Below are 13,214 nucleotides of genomic sequence, written 5' to 3'. Positions count from 1 at the left end.
ACCCTGTCCTCCTCCTCCTCTTCCTCCATGCCACGTCCCAGCACTTGGAGGAAAGAGGAAGAGCTGGCAGAAGGTGTTGGGGAGATGGGGCAGGAGACTGGCCACACCCTGCCACAGGCATAGCACCAGCCTCTGACCTCCTTTGCCTGCCTTTGCTTTCCTTTGGCTGACCAGCTTGCCAACTGGTTAGGAGTGCGGACTCATGCTCTACAGGAGCAGAACTTGGAAGGTGGAGGGCAAGGCTCTACAGGGTTCCTGCAGAGCAGGCAGCCCAGCCAGCAAGCTGAGCTGCCTGTATCAAGACAGAGGCAGGAGGCTAGAGGGTTCATGCAGAGCAGGGTGGCTCAGCCAGTGAGCTGCACCGCCCTGCTGTCCATGAGCCTGCCCTCCCTCTAGCCTCTTGCCCTTCTACTGCCTAGTTTCAATACGGGCTTTTCTACTTTGTTGTTGTTGTTGTTAGGTGCGAAGTCGTGTCCGACCCATCGCGACCCCGTGGACAATGATCCTCCAGGCCTTCCTGTCCTCTACCATTTCCCAGAGTCCATTTAAGCTTGCACCGGCTGCTTCAGTGACTCCATCCAGCCACCTCATTCTCTGTCGTTGTCCCCTTCTTCTTTTGCCCTCGATCGCTCCCAGCATTAGGCTCTTCTCCAGGGAGTCCTTCCTTCTCATGAGGTGGCCAAAGGATTTGAGCTTCATCTTCAGCTTTTCTACTAGTTTGTTATAAAAGAAAAAGCAGAAATCTGCATGGACAAAGTTTGAGTCCTTAAATACCATCAATATTTTATTGTAGGTATGAGCCAGACTTTTTCAACCTTCTGACCATAGAGGAATCCCTGAAATATCTGTAAAATTTCGAGGAACCACAAAAATAACACGCAGGAGCCAGCAGATCCATCGGTCGATCATTCAACGTTTTTCCATTGGGGAGAAAGGGACTAGCCTGGTAGAGCAGCAGCGGAAGTGGGCTCCAGTGTCATCTAGTGCAGGGGTAGTCAACCTGTGGTCCTCCAGATGTCCATGGACTACAATTCCCATGAGCCCCTGCCAGCGTTTGCTGGCAGGGGCTCATGGGAATTGTAGTCCATGGACATCTGGAGGACCACAGGTTGACTAGCCCTGATCTAGTGATTTCAGTGGCCATCCAAACTTCTGGGAAAGGCCATATAACCCCTGGGGAGCTCTCATGTAACCCCAGGCATAAGCCTTCATGTGCATGCACCCTTCTTCAGTTACACCGAAACAGAAATCTGTATGTTTTTGTAAAAGTTAGAAAGCAGAAAACGTGTGCCAAAACAGCAAACAGAAGGGGGGAAATGAGGAAAATGCAAACATTTCCACCCTGGTTCGTGCCAGATATAAATACAGGCAGGGCTCGGATCTCACTTGCCGAGAGACTTTTCTCAGATCTTTTCTCAAATGACTTAAGAAGCCCCGTCGGTTCTTTCACCTGGAGAAGAAGCAGGAAATCCGCTTGGCTTGCCCGTCTTCAGTGGGCTGCAGTCTGATTGGCTGGTGAGCGTGCCCCTTTAGCCAATCAGAGTCAGGAGATGGAACAATGCCAAGGGAGGTGATCTGAGTCAAGTATCCTTAAAGGATTGCAGCGTCCATTCAGGCAGTCCATTAGATAAGTGGGGGCCAAGCTGCAGATGGCCCTGAAGGTTAATACCAAAACCTCGTACCTGATCCGGGCTGCACCAATGCAGCTCCCTCAGCACAGGCTGAATATGAGCCCTCCAAGGTGTACCAATGAAGACCCTAGCAGCTGCATTCTGCACCAGCTGCAATTTCTGGGTCAAGAGTAGGTCCACATATTTGCATATTTTAATGTTATTTTTGAGTTTTGTTTGCGTAAGGGGGTGTGGCAGAAGCCATGGGTCAACTGACATCACTTGTGCCGTACAATAAATCCTGAAAAATATTTCAGGTGTACCTCCACAGTTGAAAAAGGCTGCTACACATGGTCGTTTCACTTCATAAATAAACTATTTTATTCTTTAAGCAGCCTGGTGCTCCGACCTCTTTGCATATTCCAATTCTGTCAATACTTTTCAGGGTTGGTTTTGTTTCCATGTCCTCCTCTAGGCCTACAACACCATTCTCCCTTCCTCACAACAACCCTAACAGGTAGGTGAGGCTGAAAGAGAGAGGGGGAGGGGCTGGAGGTCACCTTGGGGGAGCCTTCAAGGCATAGTCAGGATCCGAACCTGGCTGTCCCAGACACCATGCAAAATAGCCCTGATCATGCATCCCAGCATCTCCAGTCCTGCCAGATAGGACAGGCAAATGGAGATCAAACCTACATCATTTTTTTCTGACTGCAATATGATTTGTTATATATACTATTTGTTACATATGCACTACTTATAATTCTTTCTTTTCTGTATTCTTTATATTCTGTTTTGCCCTAGAAAAAATGTAAAAATTAATTTAAAAATCCATAAATCATTTTCCCGCTTCAGGGTGAGAGGACAGGGGGTTGAGCAGGGGGTTGGACTAGATGGCCTGTATTGCCCCTTCCAACTCTATGATTCTATGACAGACAGAAAATATTATTTGTTCATGGGAGAGAAAAAGCGATTTGAGGAGCGGAAGGAGGGAACTAGTTTGGTGGCTGAACTTCCTGCCCTGACATACATATGGTATCATATAATATAGGGTATTCTAACACGAACACGCTAGAGGGCATCACCCCAAGGGTGAGACCTGACTTGGTGCTTGCACAGAGGATACCTTTACCTTTACCTTTAACACGAACACATAGCTCTTCTTCCAATCCAGTGCAGCTACCGAAGGAACATGAGGGCCAGTTTGGTGTAGTGGTTAGGAGTGCGGACTTCTAATCTGGCATGCCAGGTTCGATTCTGCGCTCCCCCACATGCAACCAGCTGGGTGACCTTGGGCTCAACCCAGCACTGATAAAACTGTTCTGACAGCAGTGATATCAGGGCTCTCTCAGCCTCACCCACCCCACAGGGTGTCTGTTGTGGGGAGAGGTAAGGGAAGACGATTGTAAGCCAGTTTGAGACTCCTTCGGGTAGGGAAAAGCGGCATATAAGAACCAACTCTTCTTCTTCATTTGTATTCAAGCCCTTAGAACAGTGGTTCTCAGCCTGGGGGGCGGGTCCCCTTTGGAGGCCGAACAACCCTTTCACAGGGTCGCGGCAAGGAGAGCAGCTTGGGGGGGGGGGGCGCCACTGTTGCCGCTCCTCCTGCAGGCAGAAAAGAGTAAGCATGTTGGGACTAGAGGCAGAACTGAACTGAGAAACCCCCCCCCCGGGGGGGGGAACAATTGATATACCATCATGAAGAATGGATCTTCACGCCATTGGTCAGTTTCGGTTTAATTTCCATGAAAGAACTCTTGCATAATTTTATGGTTGGGGGTCACCGCAACATGAGGAACTGTATTAAAGGATCGAGGCATTAGGAAGGTTGAGAACCCCACTGGCTTAGAACTTGGTGCAGAATAAAGGGCCATGCCACGTGTCCACCACCAGATGGCAGACTTCAAAACAACTGAGGACACCTCTCTGGTATGAGTACATTTTATTTTATTTCAGCCACAAACTCACTACTCGGAAGCTTATGGTGAAATAAAACTCGGCATTTAAGGGGTTGCAAGAATTGACAGCACCCAACTGGGCCTGGAGAGCTCCTCGGATTATAGTCACTCTTAGGGTTGTCAGCTCTGGGGTAGGAAATATCTGGACATTTGGAGGTGGAGCCTAAGGAAGGTGGAGTTGGAAAAGGGGAGGGACTTTAAGCAGCTGGATGCAATACCATAGAGTTGAGTTTTTCCAGGGAAAATTGACTTGGTTACCTAGAGATCATGGTGGGAGATCACCAGCTATCATCTGGAGGTTGGCAACCCTCCCCTCTCTCCAGGCTTCAGTTCCCCTGAGAGCCAGCTTGGTGTAGTGGTTAGGAGCGTTGACTTCTAATCTGGCATGCCAGGCTCGATTCTGCACTCTCCCACATGCAGCCTGCTGGGTGACCTTGGGCTCCCCACAGCACTGATAAAGCTGTTCTGATCGAGCGGTGATATGAGGGCTGTCTCCGTCTCTCCTACCTCACAGGGTGTCTGTTGTGGGGAGAGGAAAGGGAAGGTGACTGTAAGCTGCTTTAAGACTCCTTGAGGTAGAGAAAAGCAGCATATAAGAACCAACTCTTCTTCTTCTTCTTCTTCTTCTTCTTCTTCTAAATGGCTGTTCTGGAAGGTGGACTCTATGGCTGAGGTCTCTCCGTTCCCCAACCCTGCCCTCCCTAGGCTCCGCCTCCAAAGCGCCAGGAATTTCCCAGCAGAGAGTACACAATGCGAACAAAGGATGATTTGAACGTGACAAAGTCCGTGCCTATCGCTGACACAGGCTTCTGTCAGATATGTCCTTGGAGTTTCCCGCTGGAGTCTTAATTCTCAGTGGGGAACTCCCTGGGGGCCTCTGACTTAAAGTCTTTGTGGTGGAGGACGCAGGACACTTCCTTATACAGAACCAGACTACTGGCCCGTCAAAGTCACTCATGTCTTCTCCAAGCATTTGACTGTGGAGGGGCCCCTGAAATAATTTTTCAGACTCCAAGGAGCCCCGGAAATTATGTCAGCTGGCCTGGCCCCTGGAAGTGACATCACTACTCGCACCCTTAGCCTATCTTTTCCTCCCTCCCCCTGTGTTTACTACTACTATGGCGGCTCTGCCTCATGTAGGCCGGAAAGAGTAGAAGCTGAGAGGACAGTCCAGACCCCTCCATACAAACCACTACAGTGCTCCCCCGGACTCCTTCAGGCCCCTGGTTGAAAATCCCTGGTCAACTTTGACTGCTATCGGCTTTCACATCACCTGTCATGTGATCTTTTCAACTGGAGAGGCCAGGGACTGAACCTATTAAAATTCTATGTGCCAGAACTGCTCTACCACTGAACCATGGTCCCCTCCTTGGTACTAGGTCTATTCTTTATAATAGTGCAAGGGTGGCCAAACTGTAGCTCTCCAGATCTCCTTGGACTCCAATTACCATGAGCCCTTGCCAGTGTGTCTTGTTATTCTTGTAGCAGTTCTCAGGCTGTGCCGAAGGAATTCTAGGTTGGTCTCTTCTGAAGCGAGAAGAGCAGCCTTTGAGAACTCCCTTCCAGAAGTCAGGTTCTGAGTTTCCAGAGGAACACTTAGAAGAAGAAGAAGAGTTGGTTCTTATATGCCGCTTTTCTCTACCCAAAGGAGTCTCAAAGTGGCTTACAGTCGCCTTAGAATCATAGAATCATAGAATCATAGAGTTGGAAGGGGCCATACAGGCCATCTAGTCCAACCCCCTGCTCAACGCAGGATCAGCCCTAAGCATCCTAAAGCATCCAAGAAAAGTGTGTATCCAACCTTTGCTTGAAGATTTCCAGTGAGGGGGCGCTCACCACCTCCTTAGGCAGCCTATTCCACTGCTGAACTACTCTGACTGTGAAAAACTTTTTCCTGATATCTAGCCTATATCGTTGTACTTGAAGTTTAAACCCATTACTGCGTGTCCTTTCCTCTGCAGCCAGCAGAAACAGCATCCTGCCCTCCTCCAAGTGACAACCTTTCAAATATTTAAAGAGGGCTATCATGTCCCCTCTCAACCTCCTTTTCTCCAGGCTGAACATTCCCAAGTCCCTCAACCTATCTTCATAGGGCTTGGTCCCTTGGCCCCAGATCATCTTCGTCGCTCTCCTCTGTACCCTTTCAATTTTATCGATGTCCTTCTTGAAGTGAGGCCTCCAGAACTGCACACAGTACTCCAGGTGTGGTCTGACCAGTGCCGTATACAATGGGACTATGACATCTTGTGATTTTGATGTGATGGCTCTGTTGATACAGCCCAAAATGGCATTTGCCTTTTTTACCGCTGCATCACACTGCCTGCTCATGTTATTTTACAATCCACAAGTACCCCAAGTTCTCGTTCACACACAGTGCTACCTAGAAGCGTATCCCCCATCCAGTAGGCATGCTTTTCATTTTTCTGACCCAGATGCAGAACTTTAGACTTATCTTTATTAAATTGCATCTTGTTCTCATTTGCCCATTTTTCCATTGTGTTCAGATCTCGTTGAACTCTGTCTCTATCTTCCGGAGTATTTGCCAGTCCTCCCAATTTGGTGTCATCTGCAAACGTGATGAGTAGTCCCTCCACCCCCTCATCTAGATCATTAATAAATATGTTAAAAAGTACCGGGCCGAGCACCGAACCCTGAGGTACCCCGCTACTCACCTCTCTCCAGTCTGATGAAACACCATTGACAACAACTCTTTGAGTGCGGTTCTCTAACCAATTCCCTATCCACCTAACGATCTGAAAATCCAGATTGCAGTCCTTCAACTTATCCATCAGAACATCATGGGGAACCTTGTCAAAAGCTTTACTAAAATCCAAGTAAATGACATCAACCAAATTTCCCTGATCCAGCAAACCTGTTACTTGGTCAAAAAAGGAAACTAGGTTGGTCTGGCAGGACCTGTTGGAGCCTTCCCTTTCCTCTCCCCACAACAGACACCCTGTGAGGTAGGTGGGGCTGAGAGAGCCCTGTGATTACTGAAGAAGAAGAGTTGGTTCTTATATGCCACTTTTCTCTACCCGAAGGAAGCTAAAAGTCGCTTACAGTCGCCTTCCCTTTCCTCTCCCCACAACAGACACCCTGTGAGGTAGGTGGGGCTGAGAGAGCCCTGAGATTACTGAAGAAGAAGAAGAGTTGGTTCTTATATGCCACTTTTCTCTGCTGGAAGGAGTCTCAAAGCGACTTACATTCGCCTTCCCTTTCCTCTCCCCACAACAGACACCCTGTGGTGTGGGTGAGGCTGAGAGAGTCCACACTCCTAACCACTACACCAAACATGGGCTACATGGTATTTGGGCCAGCAAGAAGTCCAAGAGTTCCAAACGTATGTCTGCATGAACTGATTGTGGGCCTACACTGCCCCAGAATCCTTTGCAACCGTACCTTGGCCCTCCTGTCAACATGGCAAGGGTTAAAAACAGGCCCTTCATTGGGTAGAACAGGCAACTGGAATTGCCAAACGCACGAAAATATAGAAATGAGTCACTTTCTGGTTTTGTCGGCTACACCCTGAGATCTTTTTTGGGAAACGGCAACTGTTCAAATGAGGGAAGTGACAAAGACGGCAACTGTTGTGTCGGGACACAGGAGACCCTGAGCTTGAGAGCTGGGATCCTGACCCCTTGCTAGGGATTCTCAAGCCTTGGGCTTGTAGCCAATCATTCGATAGACATTATGGCCCAATCTTGGGTCTCCAACAGCCAATAGCGTGCCTTGGTGGAAGACTCAAGAATGTATGCAAGTTCCCCAGTTCTGGTTACCTGAACCTCTGGTTCAGTGTTGTCTTGTTCTACTAAAGTTGTTGGGTGTTGGAGCTGTGTCTCCGTGTCTCACTGAAGCCACCGATTTAATACCAGCAATGTCCCCTTGCCACACACCCCACCTCTATCCAGAATTCAATGGCCTGAGTCATTCGCCTTTCTCTTTGCTCAGACTGTGGCCCACCCTGCTCAAATTGGGGGGGGGGGGTTTAGAACTGCACGTGGCTGGATGGAGAATTTTCAGCGTGGGCGACGCTGCCACAAGAGCGCACGTCTCTTCAGCCTGCATTTGAGCACTGCTGTGGTGCATGTGTGCCTTCGCCCTGTGTCATTCCTCCTCCCAGGGCATAATCACACTTCTGTCTGCTTGGTTTGCCAGGGTTGCCAATGGCCAGGTGGGGCCTGGAGATCCGTTCCCCGGGAGTAAACAACTGCTTTGGAGGGTAGGTGTTTTGTTATTATAATATCTGGCTGAGCTCCTTCCCTTCCCCAAGCCCTGCCCTGCCAAGATGCTACCTCCTGTGAAGGTTCAAGGGGGTGACAGGTGACAGTGGATGATCGATAGGGATGTGAGTGTACTGCACTGTGCAGGGGGTTGGACTAGATGACCCAGGAGGTCCCTTCAAACTCTATGATTCCAAATAACTAGGAATTTCTTAAACCAGAGCTTGTGTAGATATTGCGGGTGGAGCCAGGAGTGGGAGGATTTGGGACAGGGTAGGACTTCAGTGGAGTGTAATGCTAGGGAGTCCACCCTCCAAAGCAGCTTTTTTCCCAGGGGAACTGATCTCTTATCACCTGGAGATGACCTGTAAATCCAGGGGATCCCCAGGTCCCACCTGGGGACTGGTGTCCCTGCCCAGAGCTGGCGACCCTATACCTTCTGTTCCCCAATCACCAGCTTAATTCATCTTTTTAGAATTATCGACTTCCAGGTGTCGCCTGGAGTTCTCCTGAAATTATAACACAGAGTCCAGACTACGGAGATCAGTTCCCCTGGAGGGAGCAGCCCTTTAAGAGGGAGGAGCCTATAACATCACGTCCCCACTGAGGTCCCTCCCTTCAGCAAATCTTCCCTCCGAGGTATTGACCCCAAGGTACTCCGAGGTATTACCCAGCCCTGTCTGGGTGCGTTCAGGCCAGAAGGCGGTTTTGAACGTCTCTGCTGCTGGGATTTGAACCCGCCTCTTGTTGCTTTGGAGGGAGCCAAAGCAGCCCAACCGGACCTGACTGATTGGTTCATGAATGGTATGACTGTGAGAGAACAGGAAGTCTTGATTGGGCTGTAAACAAGTCAAGAGAACGAAAATTTCAGTAAGAAGCCGAACAAGAGTTAACTGCAAGCAACCATCTGAAGAGTGTGGTCTTTAGGAATGGCTGTTGCCTGGTTTCTCTTTTATTTTAAGGGGGAAGTAGTGTGCCTATGTGTATTTGGAAAGGGAAGGCTTTTTTTGTAAGGGTTTTTTGATTGTTTGGGGAAAGAGAACATGCGAGAAGCACAATTCAGGCCAATCACAGGAAAACTTCACCATTTTGCAGCTTTGCCTGCGTGAACAGGTATTTGTTGCTCCAGGCTGTTCGTTATTTTCAAAAAGAAAAAAAATCCCCATATCCGGAAATAAGCGAGGCGGGAGCGAGGGTGGGACATTTCAAAGGTGAATGTCATGCTACTTCGCCTCTATACCTTTCTTTGGCTGGTGGCGAGCTGGTTGCTCACCGCCAGCTAACACTTTATTTTCGGGGAATTGACTTTTTGGGATTTCCGAACTCTCACTACAAATTGGTGGATGTAGTGAGAGTTTTTCTGTAGGAAGGCAGGATGCGGATGATGTCATGTGAAATCACAAAAATATAGTGTCTGCAAAAAGTACAGTTCACAGTATTTTTAATGGGTGCGGAATGGCCCAGTGCCTCATGGGTCCCCAGCTGATATCCTGTTTGCAGCTGATTCCGGGAAAATAATGACGGAGCAGGGCGGAAGGACCATAGGGTGGAAGAAGTAACTCAGTTTCCCTAGTCCGACTCAGACAAACTGTTCGAGGATTTGGGTCCCATTCCTCAGCCCTATTCCATAGAACATGAACCGAGGGGGAGAAAGGCAGGGGCTGGCAGTGGTGACAATGAGTCTTATCCCCTGTTGTTGAGTCATCAGATCAGTGAGACCTTCCAACGGAGAACCAACTCCAGCCCCGCTGGAGTTCTTCAAGGACCAACACTTCCCTAACAGTCTTGGAGTACAGTTGGCTTCCAGGGGCACCTTGAATGCTGACCCAGTTTTATTCCAGGGAGCAGCTCTCACTATGCACACCAGAAGGCTTATACCTCGAATAAAACTTCTTTGGTCTTCAAGGTGCCCGCGGACTCCCGCTTTGCCCTGTGGCTTCAGACTGACACAGTCTGAATCGGTGCAGGCCAGTGTTTCCCAAGGCCAGGGCCCAAAAGTGGGTCCTGAAGTTTCTGAAAATGGGCCTCAGGCCAGTCTTTCGTAATACACCCCCCCCCCGCCGCCATTTCCATTGGTGCCTTTTGTATTTGGGAAGCTGTTTCTTCCATGTCATATATTTTTCCATGTCTGTGTAGACAGGTTGACCACATAAAACCTGCCCACGTTTCTTGGAAACGTAGGAGGGATCAGAGGGAATAAAGGAGAGGGTGGTCTAAGCCTGGAATGTACCCCCCATATGTTGGAATGCCACTTGCTTGGGGCTATTCGGGAGAGCTCCGTCTTACAGGCCCTGCAGAACCCAGAGAGCTCCGACAGGGCCCTCAGCTCTTCTGGAGCTCATTCCACCAGGTCGGGGGCAGGGCCCTTGTTGAGGCCAGGCGTACTTCCTGGGGTCTGGGACAACCAGCAAATTCATACCTGCAGAGCGAAGAGCCCTATGGGGGACATAAGGAAATAAAAGGTCCCGCAGTTAGGTTAGTGGGGGCAGCTACAGTCTTTCCGAGATGTTTGTCGGTTTTTCAAAACCACTGCAACAAATAAGACACGCAACTAGATGGGTGATAAGGTCATAGAATCACAGAATCATAGAGTTGGAAGGGGCCATACAGGCCATCTAGTCCGACACCCTACTCAACGCAGGATCAGCCCAAAGCATCTTAAAGCATCCTATAGTTTGCTAGGGCATTCCAAAACCTTGGGCCAGCCTCGGATGGGTCACCATATCAAGTAAATTTGGACTTGTGGGCCAGTCGACTGAAAAGTTTGGGAACAGCAGGTCAAGTCCTCCAGCTAAGATCTTCTTCCCTAAGCCCGCTGTTCATGCTCCTCACCTGCAGAGGTCCTGGAAACACCTGGGAGACTGCTGGTGGCTGGACTCACCCAAATGGGGATTTTTCCTATGTGATTATATCACTAATGGTTATATAACCAAGAGTGACGTCACTTCGGCACAGGACACTCTAGGATTCACTGGAAACTGTATGGCAGAAAACCATAGAGTTTGAAGTAAATTCTAGATTGTCCCACAAAGTGGTGACATCACTTCTGGTTATGTAGATGGAAGTGATGTCACAATGTCAGTGGATCAATTTCTCTCCTGCTGCCCCATTGAGAGGCTGCAAGGGAACGGGAGAGCACCTGTAGGAAGCAGGCATTCCTCCACTCATGGTGAGCAAATGACAACCTTATATAGAAGTGGTTAGGTACAGAGCAGTGTCTACTGGAGCACCTGGCCTTTTGAGTGCATCCTTGTTCTTAAGCTCACCTGGTGCCTAGCTCACAGTCTCTCAGGCACTAGGCCAAAACACTAGGCTTTTTCCTGAGGGGTTCTGCCTTTTAAAGTTGTTTTCATGGTCTGCTTCTAGCTTGGCTCTGTGCTCCACCATAGTGGCAGAGACAGTCTATGATAGACACTCCCCTGTAGTGCATTCCTCAGATTCTCCTTTGTAGCAGTAGAAAACAGCAAGAGTCCAGAAGCACCCTAAGGATTAACAAAATATGTGGCAGGGGAGGAGCTCTCGTGAGTCACTGCTCACTTCTTCAGATACAGCTAGAAGGTGAATCCCTCTGTATCTTGGAGTGATTTCGGAGGGTGAATTACCACAGCACTGAGAATGAAGCTCAGGACAATGCATTCTCCTGGACTGAATCAAGACCTAGGTTTCCTGTCTCATTACCAATGCTGATTTCTCCATGCCTGCTACCAGTCTGCATAGAACCTCTAATCCAATCACGCCTGCTACTGACATCCTCCTGCTATTCGGCCTTTGCAATCACTCCACTTTCCAAGATATAAGATGAACTTACATTCTAGCTGCATCCAAAGAAGAGGGCAGTGACTCACGAAAGCTCATCCCCTGCCACGAATTTTGATAGTCTTTGAGGTGCCATGGATTCTTGTTCTTTTCTGCTACAACAGGTAGACTGACAAGGCTACCCAGCATGGTGTAGCAGTCAACGGGTGTCAGACTCTAATCAGAAGAACTGTGTTTGATTCCCCACTCCTCCACTTTGGGCTAGTCAGTTTTCTTAGAGCTGTTTTTGCAAAACAGTTCTCTCAGAGCTCTCAGCCCCACCTACCTCATAAAGTGTTTGTTGTGGGGAAAGGTGTTTATAAGTGGGTTTGAGATTCCTTCAGGTAGTGGGGGAAGCTCTTGTTCTTCCTTTTATACCATTACCAACCTCCAGGCTGTGACTGGAGATCTCCCAGAATGATTATTCATCTCCAGACAAGAGTGATCAGTTCTTCTAGAGCAGTAGTTCCCAATTTTTTTCCAGCCTGCTGCCCCCTTGGCCCCTAGGCCACATCCCTAGTGCCCTCCTCATATTAATACACACCTCTTTCCTGATGTTAGGACTATTGCACATTCAAAACAAACTGTATTGCCTACACTTCTTCGTAGTTGTTGTACAGTGGCCATATTTTAGCCTGCAAACACACACACAAGTTCTTTGGAAAAGTCATTTGTACAAGCCATTTTTGGTCCTCATTGGGGAGAAAGACAAGAGGTGGGGAGAGAGAGAGAGAGAGAGAGAGAGAGAGAGAGAGAGAGAGAGAGGTAAGCAATGGGCAATCCCATGGCCAAGAGCAAGCAGGAAAAGGCTTTCCCAGCCTCCCAGACATGGGGACTTTTGGGGAAGGGTTGCCAACCCTGGTTAAGAAATTCCTGGAGATCTGGGATGGAGCCTGGAAAGGCAGAATTTGAAGGGGGGAGCTCAGCAGAAATAGCATCCCATACTGCCTATTTTCTGAAGCTGTTGTGGCCAGCACTGGGATGGGAGACGACCAAGGAAGTCCAGGGTCACTACTACCCAGAGGCAGGCCATGGCAAGCCACCTTGAAACATAGAATCTATGATTCTATGATTCTATGATTCTATCTCTCACTAGGAAAATGCAGCCACAGCAGAAAATGCAGCCACCCTCTACCGCCCCAAAATTCCTCACTGCCCCTCTGGATCTTTCCACCACTGGTCGTATTGCCCACTTTGGGGGCCCCTACTCCCTTCAGAGAGCCTCTTGTGGCACAGGGTGGTAAGGCAGCCAACATGCTGTCTGAAGCTCTGACCATGAGGCTGGGAGTTCGATCCCAGCAGCCGGCTCAAGGTGACTCAGCCTTCCATCCTTCCAAGGTCGGGAAAATGAGTACCCAGCTTGCTGGGGGGTAAACGGTAATGACTGGGGAAGGCACTGGCAAACCATCCTGAATTGAGTCGGTCAAGAAAACGCTGGAGGGCATCACCTCAAGGGTCAGACATGACTCGGTGCTTGCACAGGGGATACCTTTACCTTTACTCCCTTCAGGGGGAGGACTGATTTCCCCTTCATTGGTGGTCTTTAAGCTGGATGGTTACTTATCCTGGATGCTTGAGGCTGACCCTGCACTTAGCAGGGGGTTGGACTAGATGGCCTGTGTGACCCCTTCCAA

The sequence above is a fragment of the Paroedura picta genome, chromosome 1 (assembly GCF_049243985.1).
Source record: "Paroedura picta isolate Pp20150507F chromosome 1, Ppicta_v3.0, whole genome shotgun sequence".
NCBI lineage: Eukaryota > Metazoa > Chordata > Lepidosauria > Squamata > Gekkonidae > Paroedura > Paroedura picta.
Note: the sequence above shows the minus strand (reverse complement) of the source record.